General features: G+C 46.6%; 1 long non-coding RNA gene across 1 annotated transcript in view; it reads right to left on the bottom strand.

The window, feature by feature from the left end:
- LOC144771714 (uncharacterized) overlaps positions 1 to 16,223 on the bottom strand; it is a 293,395-nt gene that overhangs the window by 27,150 nt on the left and 250,022 nt on the right. Inside the window, exon 2 of the long non-coding RNA XR_013599441.1 lies at positions 13,789 to 14,033. This is a non-coding gene — a long non-coding RNA (uncharacterized LOC144771714). The remainder of the gene's footprint in view (positions 1 to 13,788; positions 14,034 to 16,223) is intronic.

The raw sequence follows: 16,223 nt of genomic DNA, 5'->3' as shown, positions 1-16,223 counted from the left end.
ACGTTTTATAGTCGGGGTCCACGGCTGCACTTCTTCCTCCACTGCTGCTGGCTTTTAACTTTAAAGAAAGGTTTATTTTGCATTGAGTGGCACCAGTAGTGGCTACTGCCCAAAACACTTAGTGGGGTAGTGGGGGTGCGCATAGGTGGGGCGGGGGGAGTAATAAAAAAACCATCAAATAACTTAATAATAATCTGCCGCTGCTGCTTCTGGACCCCCCCTCGGTGCTCCTCTGCTCCCGACCCCACCCAATCACGACACTGCTCTCACATGAGAGCAGCTTTGTGCACTTGAGCAGTGCACTCTCAAATACATCACAATTGCATGGTTGACTGCTAGCTCTGCAAGTAGTGCACATCCTCATGTCCATTGCACTAGAAACAAATTAAAGGATCCCAAATGTGTGCGTTGCAAAGAACTACAGCTACCATAATGCAATGGGAAACTAAGAGCTTCTAACAAGCAGAGCTATCTTAAACGTGTTTTACCTCTGCTGAGTCTGTACTAATCTGGTGAGATAATCAGATTATGGTTTATTTAGAAAGGGAGTTGGATTACCCTATCACTTGTGAATAGTGCTTCCTCCAGTTTAAGCAAGACCTTTTTTCAGAGAGCAAGACACATATCTTCCGCTACTGCATGGGGACAGGTGAGGGTAACTAAGCCTTCTCAACCCAGGTCCCTGAGGTCGCATAGAATGCAGGTTTTTAGTCAGTTGGATGTTTAGGGACTGGCATTATTAGAAAGCTGACGAAGAAAGGGAAGCTTTAATGAGCAGTGACCCGCCAGATTAAATGTCTGGAGGCTACAAGTCAGACTGATCTATAAAGACGAGGTGGGGGCACATGCCAGTCTGGAGCGTAAGGGGCCACAAACTAGACTGCGTCCCAAGGAGGTACAAGCATACTGGGACTGAAGGGGGTAGTACGAGCAAGACTGATGGGTTACTGAGCAGAAGCCAACAGCTGTGCAAGGGGTTGCAGTCCAAGCAGGAGTGTAGGAGAGGCAAATGCAAATTTTAGGGAAACATGTGGCAAGGGCCTTATTGCAGTGTGAGGTGGTTGTGGGAGCATAGCGCATACTGAGGTTACAGTCCAGGGTAGGGCATGTGCGTGGGGGACACAGGAGGAGCAGCCTCCGAGTGGCACGTTCATGTAGTACTGTTCTTCTGCCATCAGCACACATTCTTGAAACCTTATGAAGTGAAACTAGTAGTCCCACATGGTAATGTGCTCTACTCTTGAAAACCTTGTACTGGCTAAAGATAGCAGTGTCTAGTGGCAGACATTATGGAGCCAATTGGTTGCTATTCGGGACAGCTCACCAACTTAGCTGTACCAAATGCTGCAAGTCGGTAACATAATATTCCTCTATTTATTTCCCTGAGATAGTCTTGGATGTGTGTTCCATTCATACCTCTTCACTCCTCTCCCAGGCGAAAATGAAGTTGTGAAGTGACATGAACTTATTGTTGCTTAGCTGCAACAAGTCCATCTAGAGCAGCAGATTACAGCTTTTGCTATCGCTTTCTTGTGCTTTATTTTAATAGTTTACATAAACAAGCAGATAAAATATGTTTATTTGCAATCCATAGATAAACGCTAAAATCTCCTTCTGCATGTTTCCACTTTCTATACGTTCCAAACTACTCTAGCTCTTTTTTTAAACTGACCTCTATTGAAGTGTTTCTAATATCTGTATGCAACACACATCCAGCAAGTTTTTGGCGTGTATAATTTTGAAGCACTAGAGATTTTATTTGTATTCTTCCTGATTGCACGGGTGCTCACTCTATCATATAAAAGTGTTATGCACCAAGGTTTTAAGTGGTTTGTGCAAAAGTTGAGGGTGTGGCCATGTATTACATGGGATAAAGACATACACCCTGGCATACATGTTCGACCTTGTTCGCTTTTCAATGCATTAATAATTTTAGCTAATTTATTCCAAAATTGTGCTTTAAATGCACTTTTGATTTCCCTTTAAAAAACAATTCCTCAGGGGTGGTGGGAACCTCCGATGAAATACGTACTTGTGGAAACCTCCCTTGCTGAAAGTCAGATCGGCTATTTCATCGGGCATTCAGTGGTGCCAATTGAGGATGCGGGTTTAGCTACTAGAGCAAGTGGGTGAAGTCAATGGAGGAAGTGGGTGGAGTCGGGGAAAGTGGGTGTGGAATCCTAAAAAAAATTGAGCACATGGACTTAATATTTTACAAATTAAGCACTGGTTAAAACGATATTCCAAACTCAGAACAAGTTAGGTTATTTATATATACCTCATACCAAATATCCCATAATGCCCAATAATCAGTTCTTTTGGTTTGCTTGGCAGCGTGATCTAAAGTTGCAACCCTTTGTACCGATTGAATCCATTTAGCCTCTGTAGGGGGGTAGGGGCGTATCCATTTAATGCATAACTTCCTACGGGCCAACAGAACTAATACAAAAAGAATAACTTTATGTTTTTTACTACAGCGATAAGCTTTTTCCTCCCTTCCTGCAGAAACCCCAAATAATACTGTTTTCAATCTCACCTTCAGTTCTGGGAACAGTATCTCTAAAAAATTTTTACCCACTTTATCCCAGAAAGGCTGGATCTAAGGACACTGCCAAATCATATGGACTTCATTAGCGTTTTCCTCTCCGCACTTATGGCACTTCTTCACAGCTCGCCTTCCCGTCTTTGATAACTTCTCGGGTGTCCAGTATGCCTTGTGGACAGATCGCACATATCGCCATAGAAAAGACATAGATATTTGCCATACATTTTCTGGTCTTGGTCTGGCAGCTCCCTCCTCCAGCTCTCCACTAGGACGTTGTGTGTCTCCCCAGTTGTCTGAATCAGCGTCCAGTACCATTCAGAAACTTGTTTCCGTATACTAGGACGCAAACATATCCTATTCTCTATCTCTTGGTTTCCTTTGCCGTCTTTACCAAGAGTGTTAGCCCAACTTATTAATTGATAGTACTTGAATTTTGAAACAGAGTCATTAGAGATTTCAGACAATCTCTGTCATGAGATTAATTTAGAATCTACCAGAAGCTGCCCCCAAAAAATGTATACCGCATTCTCGCAAAGGTGTTGCTAATGAGTCCAGGAGGCAAGCAGGGGTACCAGGAGAATCCCCGATAGGAGCAGCATCACAATAATATGGTATTTTCAAGAGGAGTCTTATGGAATACACAACCTTAACTATTCCAAGGAGGGTCTTTATCCTGACTTAAAAAAAAATATGGGGTGTCCAAATTTGAACAGAAAGGAATGTGCTGAAGCTGAGGAGTCATTTATAAGGGCCTTTAAATAAGGGGCAATGCTTATGCTGCCCTTCAGGAGCTGACGAAAAATCTTTAAATGAAAGGCCAGATAATAGAAATATAAGTCAGGAGTGGCAATGCCTCAACCCTCCTTTCCCCTTCGCAATTTCTTCAGAGAAATTCTTGAGCTTTTATACCATCAGATAAAGCTTGTGAACAACCCCTGTACCTTCTTAAACCAAACCCGCTTAAACACTGAGGGGATTGTGTTGAATAAAACGTAAATTTCTGAAGAATCATAATTTTTAACAAATTGAACCTACGAAGAAAAGACAGTGAGAGTACTCTCCGGGCCTGAAGTTGTTTCTTAGCTGATATGGTTAGCTTGTCAAAATTCACCTTTGGAATCTTTTCAATATTATGCACAATTTGGACTCCTAAGTACTTAATTTCCTGTTTTATTAGGTTACTATTATATTGGGTGTTCCATAGCATTAACTCATTTTTTTCTGATGAACAGAGTATCCCGAAACACTCCCAAAGTGTTCCAAAGACTCCCAAATGGCTACAGTAGACTTTTGTAAGTCGCCAGTGAAAATCATGAAACCTTCAGCGTATAAACCGATTTTCTTCGCCCAGCCGTTACAAACGAAGGGATAGTTATTCTGATTAGCCCTCTGTTTACATTCCAGAGGCTTAATATATATGTTAAACAGCAAAGGAGAGAGGGGACAACCATGCCTAGTCCCTCTAACGATGTTATTGATCTTGTACGGTTGACGTTTACCAAGATGTTCGCTGAGGGATTTTTATAAACTGCTTTTATTGCCAATTGAACATTTTCACCTAAATTAAAACACTGAATCATCTGATGTGAAAAAGGCCAGCTAACCTTATCAAAGGCCTCAGCGGCAACCAGAGTCTTCACTGTGAAGGGGATCCCGGATTCCTTCGCTAAGTCTATGGTAGCGATTAATTTATGAGTTACCTAATAAAGTTGCCTCCGTCTCATAAAACCTTTTTTGTCAACATGACTTAGTGGGCCTATAACCCTGTCTAATCGTTTTTTTTAAATCTGAGTATACATTTTGTAGTCATTGTTGAGAAGAGATATTGGTCTGTATGATTCGCAGTGTCTCTGATTTTTATTTGGTTTCAATAGTATAGTTATGATAGCGTTATCCCAGGAAAGCTGAAGATTCTGTTTATCTATAAAAACAAAATTAAACAGCTGCAGTAGTATCGGGGCGAACTCATCCATAAGTATTATATACATTTTGTTTAGGAGGGCATCTGGACCCACAGCTTTCCTTTTTTTAGGCCCCTAATAATAAGAAATATTTCCTCAAGACTAATAGGACTGTTTAATCCTTCTTTTTCCGATTCTTGCAACGAGGGGAGTACTAAATCACAGAGAAAAGCATCAATTTGTTCTTCGGCTGCTTTTTTTTCCTCCGTATAAAGATCTTCAAAAAACTGAACGAACGTGCTCTCAATCGCACCTTATACTGAACTTATCTCCCCCGAAACTTGGGGGCATATTATCAAGAACGGCGTTAAAATTATCGCTGGTTTAGCGGCAGAAAACTGCGATAATGGGCTTGATAATATGCCCTGGAGAATTGCAATAGAAGCCCATGTTCACACAAGAGCATGGACTTCTATTGGAATTCTTAAGGGCATATTATCAAGCCCATTATTGCCGTTTTATCTGCAGTTTTCTGCCGCTAAACCGGCAATAATTTTTAACGCCGTTCTTGATAATATACCCCCTGGTGTCTAAGATCTCTAATCTAATTTCTTGCCTGATCGGCCTTAGTTTTCCAGGCGAGCAATTTGCCGCACCCTACTCCATATTCATGATGTGACAATTTACTGGCTTCCCATTGTTTTTAGTAATAACCTCGAGGTAATCCACTAAATAACATTTTGCTGTTTTTATTTTTTGGTTAATCTGCAATATATTAAGTTCTCCCAGATCTAGTTCTAATTCCTGCTGATACCTATGAATTGAGTTTTCTATTTGTGTTACATCTTCCCTGACTTTCTTATTTTGTGCAATAGATAGGCCAATTAGGATACCCCTTATGGGAGGAGGAGCTTCGCGCGCAACCAAGATGGTCGCGTGAGCACAGGGCTCCCGGACCTTCGCCGCCTCCGCCGTTTATCCTGTACCCTATCCTGACTTAGAGGACGGGTCGCTTGTGGCACGGCCCAGCTGATCATTTATCTGTTTCCAGATTTCGATTTGGACTCCGGGAACCGAAGTTACGGACTTCGGAATCTTGTTGGCCTGCTCCCTGGTGCCGCCCCGGGCTCTGCTTCTCTGCCAGCCGGACAGTAATCGAACAACAACGGATCGCCTGAGTCACCTCGGCTCGGTCGTCTACTTTCGGTTTCGTTTCTCGCCCTGCGACCTCTCTGACTCTGTCTGGATCGGCCTCTCTCGGTTGCCCTCCACCCTACCATATCTCGACATTTGCGGACCTGCCTAGTGTGGCTCACTAAATGGTGTGGAGTGCCCACTTTCTGCTTTTAAACTGTTGCGGGCGCACCGAGTGTAGCCATTTTCACCAGGTCTCAGGCAACCCTCCGGGGCACGATATCCAAGATGGCCACCAAACCCGAGGGCGAAAAACGCAAGACCAAGCCGGCTCTCCAGGGGGGTGCCGTGCAGAATAACGTCATGGACAGATACACCCTCGCCAAAGGCTCCCCGGGTGGACCGACCAAATCCCCGATTAATGTCGGAGAGGATTCCTCGACGGGTGAGGACTTGTCGCTAAAGGACGTCATGGGCGCCATTGCTGGCATGAAGGCCACATTGGGTCAACAGTATGAGGCCCTGGCTCATAAGCTGGACACGGTTGCCATCGATGTTACCCTGATCAGGGCTGATCTTGCGAAGACCAACGAGAAGGTCAAATCACTCGACCTTAAAACATCCAGCCTCGTTACTGACGTCTCCAATTTACAGACAGAAGTCGGCAACTTGCGCGCCTCCAATGACTATTTCTCCCGGCGCATGGAGGACTTTGAAGGCCGTGCGCGGTGGAATAATATCCGTCTGGTTGGTGTCCCGGAGAAATCGGAAGCCTCTTCGGTGGACCTGCTGGTGGAGGACCTTGTTCTGAACCACCTACCGCCTAAAGGCCTCAGTAAGTTCTTTGCCGTGGAACGTGCGCATAGGATACCGGGAGGCCCACCTAAGCAGGGAGCCACTCCACGTCCCATCATTGCTCGGATCTTCCATTTTTGAGACAGGGATGCGATCCTCCAAGCATCGCGTCAATCTGGTCCTGTGGCTTTTGAAAACTCTACGGTTAGTTTCTACCCAGACTTCACCCAGCAGGTGCAGAAACAAAGACTCGGATTGCAAGGGGTGAAGAGGAGGCTGAGAGACAGAGACATGAAGTACGCTATGCTCTTCCCGGCCCGACTGCGTGTGGTGTACAGGGATCGAACATTCTTCTTCGACCATCCTGGGGCCGCAGGTGACTGGCTTGACACGCTGCCCTCCGGGCAGGAACATTCTGAACACTTTGGACATTCCGGAGGAGCGGAGGGCGGCCCGGTGGAGCGAGAATAGGGGGTGACGCTGGCTCCCGGGCCACCGCATTGACTTTCAGCTGTGGTTTGATGCTATGCAACTATTGCCTGCTAATGTTTAGTCTTTTTGGGGTGTGGGCGGGGGGTGGGTGAGTCTTCCTCCTCAGGGGTTCTTTTCGTAGACTAGTTGTGTGATGGGGCAACAGGCACACTTCAAGTTGGGGTGGCTCTTGAGACTTACGCAGGGGTGCAGGGTGGGCGGCGAGATGTTCAGGGGTTCTTTGGGGGTTGGGGGGTTGCAGTTTGTGTTTCTTTGTTTTCTTCAAGGCATAGTGTTGATGTTCTCCTGCTACATAGTGTTGCGTCTGGTGCGGGGTGGGATTGGGATTGGTTTTTGGGATGGGGGTAGGGGGCTTAAATTGTTGTGTTGGAACGTCAACGGGTTGGGGGACAGGATAAAACGGGGTGTGGTATTGCAACTGTTACGGTGTTTATCCCCTGATGTGGTGTTGCTTCAGGAGACGCACTTGATTGGCAATACATGCCACGCAATGAATAGGCGTGGATACCGTCTTCTGGCCCACTCCGGTTTCACCTCTGGCTCTAGGGGGGCGGGCATTCTGGTACGGAGCTCCCTCCCTCTCGCTATTGACGACATTGTCCTTAATGATGGGGGCCGCTACGCCGCCATTGTGGGACGCTGGGAGGGGAAGGTCATCACCCTGCTCTCTGTTTACGTCCCCCCTGGTCTGCAGGCCACTACCTTTGCCGATCTGGGAAGAGTACTCCTGGGGGTCCCTGAGGGTCTGCTTGTAGTGGGAGGGGATTTTAACTCTGTAGTGTCAGGGATGTGTGACCGTTACCCTCCCCGGGAAATTGTACGGTCTCAATCTTGGCTGGGGGACTTCTTGGACACTCTGGGGCTCACTGATTGTTGGCGCCTGCTCCACCCGGGACAGTCGCAGTACACTTTCCACTCTGGGGCTCACGGCAGTCTTTCGAGACTAGACTATGTGTTGATGCCCTCCTCACAGACCTCCTCTATCAGGGAGATAAAACACCTTGCTAGGGGTATATCGGACCACTCCCCATTATGGTTAGTCATAGATACGAAGCTGGGGACTGAGGGCGGAGTGGCTCCGATTCACCCCTGGTATCACCGTGTTCCAAAGGTGAAAGCTGAACTGGTTAAAGCGCTTGACCATTACTTTGCTGATAATGTGGGCACCGTCTCCTCCTCTGTTACACTGTGGGAAGCGTACAAAACTGTGATTCGGGGCCATGCCCTTTCCTTGATTAGCAATGTTAGGAAGGTTAAACAGGAAGGGGATGTCCGGATCGAGAACGAAATCGCTGTCCTTGAGGGGGAGTTGGAGTCCGAGGTCACCCCGGATAGACTGCACCTACTGAGTCTTAAACAACTTGACTACAGAGCACTAGTTACGGATGCTGCGAAAGAAATGGGCAGGGAACAGCAGGGGCGTCTGTATGATGTGGGAGACAAGGCTGGGAAGTTGCTTGCTTGGCTGGATAGGAGGGAGCGCGCGAGTCGGGTGGTCCCTGTGGTTGTGAATGTGCAAGGAGTGAGTCTTACTGACCCCGCCGACATTGTGGACTGTTTTGCGGACTATTTCCGGGATGTGTATTCCCCTGTGTCCGATCGACCCGAGCATGACTCCCAGCTACTCCTGCGAGACCTCTCGCTGCCTTGTTTGTCAGGCCCTGAGAGGGGGCTGCTCGAGGCACCGCCCACAGTGGAGGAAGTGGTTACTGCCATTTGCTCGGTCCGCTCGGGGAAGGCTTCGGGCCCCAATGGGCTCCCCATTGAACTCTACAAGCTCCGTCCTGACACGATAGCTCCGTATCTACGGTCGATGTTCCTGGAATCGTTGGAGTCGGGTTCCCTTCCCCCTGACCAAAGATTGGCCACCATAGTTGTGATTCCCAAGGATGGTAAGCCACGCGACCGCTGCACCTCCTTTAGGCCCATATCTCTGATCAATGCCGAACCGAAGATCCTGGCTAAACTGCTGGACAACCGCTTAGTTACTGTCATAAGCGATCTGGTTCACCCGGACCAATCCGGGTTTATACCACACCGCAACATGGCATTGAACCTCCGTCGCCTGCATGGTGTCCTCGCGCGGGCGGGGACGTTGCGCGAACCAGCCATTTTGGCGTCTCTGGACGCCACTATGGCGTTTGATACGCTGGAGTGGCCGTATCTTTGGGCGGTCCTCTCTAAATTTGGCTTCGGCCCGAACTTTATTAACTGGGTGAAACTGCTTTATACCGATCCCTTGGCACAAGTGGTCGTCAACGGCCGTGTCTCCACCCCATTTGCCCTCGGCAGAGGGACGCGCCAGGGCTGCCCTTTGTCCTCTTTTTTATTTGCCCTTGCTCTGGAACCACTGGCGGCCTGGTTGAGATGGGAGCCATCTTTGAAGGGTATTAGATGGAACTCGGACTTTGAGGACCGGCTGTCCTTATATGCAGACGATATCCTGCTGTATCTCACGTCGCCTCGGAAATCGTTGATCGTTCTTTTCGACGTCTTGACCTCCTTCCGTAAAAACTCTGGTCTCGTCATCAATTGGTCTAAGTCGCACGTCTATGTTCTTTTGGGCGAGGCTCCTCTCTTGCCCCGCGGCTGCCCTATTTCGGTGGTGCGGGAAGGCTTTAAGTATCTGGGGATCTTTATTACCTTGGACCCGGTACTTCGTTATGAGCGCAATTTGCTGCCCCCGCTCCAGCGCCTTCGCACTGATGTTGTTGCGTGGGGTAAGCTCCCCCCTCCCCCTTGGGACGAGCTGCACTGTTCAAGATGATGTTGCTGCCTTTTATGCGCTCCAAAACACGCTCGACACGGTGCCTGCTAGCTACTTTCGGGAGGTCGAGAGTCTACAAAGGTGATTACTATGGGGGGGCCGATCCCGTATTGCCCTGGCGAAGATGACGCTGCCGTGGTACGACGGGGGCATCGCGCTTCCCGATATCCGCCGGTACTATTGGGCCTCTCAGCTGGGGGCGATTAACCATGGTACTTATGGCCCTTCGCCGAATCCGGCGTTTGAAATGGACAAGTGGCTGTTGCCCGGCGGAGATTATAACAGGGCGCTGTACGCGAGGTCTGTTTGCAGGACCCCCACGGGCCCCACCATGACAGCCGTGCAGGTGTGGTATCGTGCGACAGCGGCTCTGGGCTGGAAAGATAAACTGACACGTGCGACTCCACTTTACGCGTCTGATAGGCTCGGGTCCCTATGGAAATCGAAGGGCTTTGACAAGTGGGATGTGATCGGTATTAGCAGGGTGAATGATGTGTGGACCAAGGGTAGGGTCAAGACGTTTGAAGAGCTGAAAGCGGAGTACGACTTGAATGATAGGGAGTTTTTTCGCTATGCGCAAATTCGGCATGCCATACTATCTGTTTTCCCCTCGGGCACTGATATCCCGGAGGCGTCCCCGCTCGAAGATCGGATTCTGGACGGGCACGTCCCGGACAGTACGATCTCGCTCATATACAAACAACTGATCAACAACAGGATTGACCTCCTCTGTCATCTTCGAGAGGTCTGGACCAGTGACGGTCTGGAACTTGATGATGAGGACTGGCAGGTGGCGATCTCTTCCCCAAAGGAAGTGGCGATCCCGGCGCGCCTTCGGTTTGTGCAGCTCAAAATTCTTCATAGGGTGTATGTGACTGGTCCCCGTCTGGTGTGTATGGGATACTCTGTGGATGGTCTGTGTAGGCGTGGCCGTGGTCTCGTGGCTACATTTCTCCATATTATTTGGGAATGTCCTGCCGTGATGCGCTACTGGACTCGGGTGCATGAGGTTATGAGTGAGGTCATGGGTGTGCGGTCAATGCCTGAGGTGAGGAGATGCTTGTTAAATGTCTGGGAACCGAATGATTACAGCGGTGCGCAGCTTCGCTGGGTGACCCTGGGTAATATGATTGCTAAGAGGGACATTGCCCAATTGTGGGGTGCTCAGAGGCGGCCGACGGTTCTGCTGTGGCAACAAAACATGGATTGGTGCATGTTTCGAGAGAAGACAGTTTATGTTGCCCGTGGCACGCCCCGTAAATGGGGTAAGATCTGGAGTCAGTGGAACACATACCGTGGTGATATATGTACCCCCCCTCCCACAGACTTTGAAACTGACCTATCTTCCTCCCAACCTATTGTTTCCTCCACTATTGCTTAGGTTTTTTTTGCTTGCTCCTGGTCTCCCTCCCCCCCTCCCACAATGTATAGCCCCGCCGATTGCACTGCTAATGTACTCCCTCCCCCGACGCCGCAGCGACACATCTGTAACGTACTGCCTTGTGTTTTGTTTTCTTTCTTTGTTTATGTATGTTTTGAATGTAATAAAAAAATTTCAAAAAAAAAAGATACCCCTTATGAAGGCCTTATATGAGTCCCAAACAACGTGTAAAGGAGCCGAATTTAAATTAACCTAAATAACTCACTCGTAGCAGCTTTCAGTTTCCCTGCTAACTGAGATTACCGGAGCAAAACTCTGTTTACCGTCCACCTGTAAGAAGGCGATCTTGTTCTTAGCACAATTTCTAAAACTACTGCTGACTGATCGGAACGATGTTCTGGGACATGAGTAACTTTAACAGTATTATTACTTATGTGTGGGTCAGTGAGAAAAAAATCGATCCTTGACCGATGGCCACATTTCTTGTTATAAAACGTTAAATCGCCCCCTTCCGTGCCACCCGTAACCTTCATCAGCCTCCATATATCTATCAAGCCCATATCTGTAATCAAGTTTTTCAAGGCTGATCTCATCTCTGGGGTTGCAGCCACTGCTCTCTTTGATGTTGAATCTATAATTGGATCTATGACCACGTTAAAGTCTCCACTAAATTTTATGGGGCTATATATGCCCAACAGATGAAGAAGTAAAGGGCATAAATGGATTGGGTCGTCTAGGTTGGGGCCATATTCTCCCACAAAAGTGAACCATAAGCCATGTATTTTAGCATTGACTATTGCCCATCTCCCACGAGAATCAACCACACAATCACCTAAGATAGCTTGAACATATTTCTTAAAAATTATTGCAACGTCCTTCATTGAACAGTCTTGACTGGTACGCACACAGTGCTCAATCCATTCATGTTTTTTAAGAATCTCACCCCATTCATCTTTTACCAGGGGGGATTCCTGAATTATTATCACTTCACTTCCTAGAAGTCTTAGATAGTCAAAGATTTTTCCCTCCTAGAAAAAACTCTCAAGCCATTCACATTCCAAGCTAGCATTTCCACTTTCCTAGGTTTATCTGAACTCATAATCTGAACCAAACTTAGAGACCCTGCGAATATATATATCTCCCTGAATTGACATGACTATATTACGACTATAACACAATCTACTTGAGTTATAAAGACCAATGAGTATTTTTTGGAGCAAAGTTAAGTGAAATTTAGTTTTTTTTGTTTTCATTTTTTGCCTGTGCCCCTGTCTTAGCCCCCACCCACCCTTCCCCCTCATGTCCAGCCTTCCCACCCAGGGGAACCCTCCCCAACTTGTTAGAGGTATCTGGAAGGTTACCTCTAATTTAAGCTCCGGCTACATCGAGTGGGATCAAGAAATCAAATCGGGTGTGCTTTAATTAGTTCGATCATGTTATAAACATGGTTAGGGTCCCTGAAATTGTGCATCTTGTTGTTCCACATTACTCGCAAATTGGCGGGGAAGCAGAGTTTTACTGTAGCACCCAGACCTCTCAACTCTGGGAAATATTTTCCCAGCTCCCATTGTCGGTCTTGCGTAGTATGTGAGGTGTCCGATCTAATGCAGAACGGCCAGTCACCTTTCTTTAGACGTGCCTGCTCTGTTTAATGGAATAGGTTTTAAAATTACTTAGAATTCTCCATGGATTCTTCCTCCCAGGGCTCTTAAGAAAAGGATCCCCGTGGACTCTCTAGATATCATCCTCCAATATGGAATCCTGAATATCCATATTAAATTATTTCAGAAGACTAATTGTGAAGCCCCTAATATCTTCTCCTTCAAGGGCCTCCGGAACATTAAGAATCTTGATATTGTTTCTTCTTGCATTATTTTCGAGGACCTCCACTTTATCCCTAATTTCTCAGTCACTGACCTTCAATTTCGTAATTCTTTTTATATTCATGTCGACTTCTTTTGAGAGATCCTCCAAGGAATTTTCCATTTTATCAACTTGTTCCATCAAACTGTTAATCTTACTCTCTAAAAGCTCACATGTCCCTGTATCTTTTGCTGATTTGACTCTGAGATAGCAAACCTCTCCCTAACTTCTGTTAGTAAGGTGGACAGTAATTTCTCTGCTACACTCTGATCTTGCTGAGCGGGCTGGCACGTTTGTGCCTCTGATGAATCATACGGTTGAATAGACATGTTTAGGAGCCTAAACTCTTGTATCCTAGTCTTGTCTGTTAATGAAGTAAGAGGACTGAATCTGTTTTCAAAACTTACAGTACTTTCCATATTTTCTGTCCAGACCAGAGCGCACGCAAAACAGTGGGTGTTAGGAGAAGTTAACCCCGGATATATAGATGCTGAGGAGGTAGGGGGAGTAAGACATACAGTGTGGGTTTGAGGTTTGAAATAAGCATGTAGAAAAGTTGTAATTTTTAGGGAGTCCTGATTCCCCTTATGCTGCCTCTTCCTCGACCCCAGTGGAGGTCTAATCTTCTGGCAGCCCTTGGCAGGAAAGGGTAGTCGGGGAGTTTGAAAGACGTACTTATTCTTTTAAAGGGGTATCTGAGGGTTCTTTTTACTTAATGCTCCCACAAAAATGTGACTTGCATTCTTTAAGTCATGGCTTCTCAAGGTATACCTATTTGTCGCTGAGGGATTGCTGTTTCACATAGAGCCTCTTCCTCCCCCTTCTCCTGAACAATTTGAGACCGAGCACACACTGCTCTGGATTTTCTTTCTGCACCGCGTTTCAATCTCTGCCCCCTCTCCCCTCTTACCGGTGTCATCAGCGTCTTGGGGACGACTTCAGAGCAATTTGCAGCCTCGTTCTCCCCACGCCTCAATAATGTGGGTTTTCTACAGTAAAACTTGCTCTCTGGTGCGCAGGGAGACAACAATAGCACCCACTGCCTCGGAAGCTGATTCTGGCAGTGGCATGCTGGCCTCTGCCTAGACAGGCCGCTGCCTCTGCCCACGTATCATGCTGCAGCCGAGATGCCGTCCTGGAGTCGAAGGTAAAACCCTGCCAAAACAAAAGAAAAGACAATTAAACCTTTCAAAGCACCCCGATGCTCACTTCTTTTCTGCTCCACTGCCATGCCTCAGAGAACCCAAAACGTGCTCAAGCACACATAAAAAATTACTACATTCTCCCGCAGAGAGAGATGCAGCTCGCAACCTGCACTACCCGGCAGCTGCCATGTTCCCCCTCGAAAACCTAGCTTGCGTAACAAAGGCTAAAAAAGTGCTTGCACGTTAGACTGTATGATTTGCAAAAAAACATACAGTGCAGAAGGGATTGGGAAGATTGGTTATTAGAGGGGCAAATTGAATCTGCGTTTTTTACCAGAATCAGGGGGATTTTTAAAAAACAGTGACCAATAAATGGATCATGCCCTGAAACGGAAATGGAGGGATGTCTACCATCATGTGTGGTCTAAAGACAAACAGTGCAGGTATGCCTAGTAATAAGCACAAGTCGAAACTGAAAGGTTTTACTAACTCAGTTTTCATTCTTAAATCTGCGCTGTGCTCCAATTATGCTGTTTCACCACTGCCTTAACAGGTTTAGGAATGCTATTAGGTTCAAAGAACCAGGCAGATAGACCCAGAGTTCCTAAGGTGCCCCGAACATAGCTTAGCCATGGGAAAGAAAGAACATTATCAAGTTCAAAGCAATTGAGTATGAAATCCCTATATAGCTTTTCTGCTGGGTTTGTCAAGACGCTGACCCGCAGTAGGAGTTGCGCCACACATACTCTATCCGATATATAGTCTTGATTTAGCTCTGAGTGAATAACAAAGCTTGAAGTAGTAGGTGGTAAACTCAGCAACCGCCGAATAAAATGATTTTCCGTACATTTAGGGCCAATGCACTTGCTACCTGCTACTTTAGGGAAATCTGAGGAGGGGGAATTTAAACAGGCTGTCAATTTATATTAAATGAATATTGGAGCGGCCAATTTGCATCCATGTCACACAATACTCTTCAGGGGAAATCAGCCAAAAGCTTACTATAGGAATTTAAATGCACTCTAACCAAGACATTTGAAGGTAATGAGAATGAAAAATTAACCCGTGGGGGGTCCATTCCTTGATCCAGCAACATTGATCATAGCTTGATTCTGTCCCCAGATCAAAGGCAGCAGACAAATTCATAAAATCAAGGTAGATGGGAGATTGCCTGGCATTGGGGTATTTAAAAATTGTCAAGGGCATGTTCACACATTGTTCATTAGTACCTAAGTTTGAGTGGAAACCAAATTGGAAATGGGAAAGAATGTCCTTGTCCACTGTCCTGTTTACTAAGCGGTTGCAAATGACTCTGCCAATAATTGTAATCATGCTATCAATAAGTGATATGGGGCAGTAAGACTTTGGGGACAAGGGATAAAACTTTTTAAAAATCGGCATGACCGTTGCGGTAGCCTAGGAAGCGGGGATATTTCTTGTTAGACTAGAATTAAATATATTGGTAATAACGGGGCCCCAAATCTTAGGCATGGATTTCACCTGTTCAATTGGTACCCCATCTAGGCCGGTGCTTTCCCTCCCTTACTATGATGGATGGTCAATTCTACATCCTGCAGCTTTATAGGAAGTGATGGTATGCTCTGTAATCTCTTACGTAGTTTCAAAAGCATACTAGGATCATCCTCAATAGAGTAGATGGATATTAAATGAGTGACCCAATCTGAGCCTAAAATATTATTTTGCAGGGGTAGATACATCGAGGAATTTCTGGATCTAAATGATTTCACTAAATCCCAAAAGATTTACTGTCCTTCCCAAGAGCTCCCTTTTCTAGCAGCTCCCAGTCCTGTTTTTGAAATTCCATCTGACTGTTTGAAAGCATAGATTTGTACTCTCTCCGTGCCAAGGAGATCTCGCTCCTGTCCCTAGGCTGTGCCTTTAAGGCCTTCATCAGCTTTCGATTTGCCTTTGAACAGGACTCTTTGTTTGCCATAAGTTGGCAGGGTATACTCAGACGTGAGTCCCTTGCTCACTTTGCCACTGGATTCAAGCAAGCCTGGCTAAAGACGGCTTAAATGCCAGAAACTGGTCCTAGGAAACTTGAATCCATCCAGGGAAGGCATGGCTTGGCAGTTCGGGCTGGACTGTTCCCATAAGGCATAGGGTCAGACTGATTTGCATTTGGCCATGTCTGAACTGGGGTGGCAGAGTGGGCTAAAGAACGGTGATGGATTTAACC

The sequence above is a fragment of the Lissotriton helveticus genome, chromosome 8 (genome assembly GCF_964261635.1).
Source record: "Lissotriton helveticus chromosome 8, aLisHel1.1, whole genome shotgun sequence".
NCBI classification, from domain to species: domain Eukaryota; kingdom Metazoa; phylum Chordata; class Amphibia; order Caudata; family Salamandridae; genus Lissotriton; species Lissotriton helveticus.
Note: the sequence above shows the minus strand (reverse complement) of the source record. Positions and strands in the feature narration are given on the sequence as shown.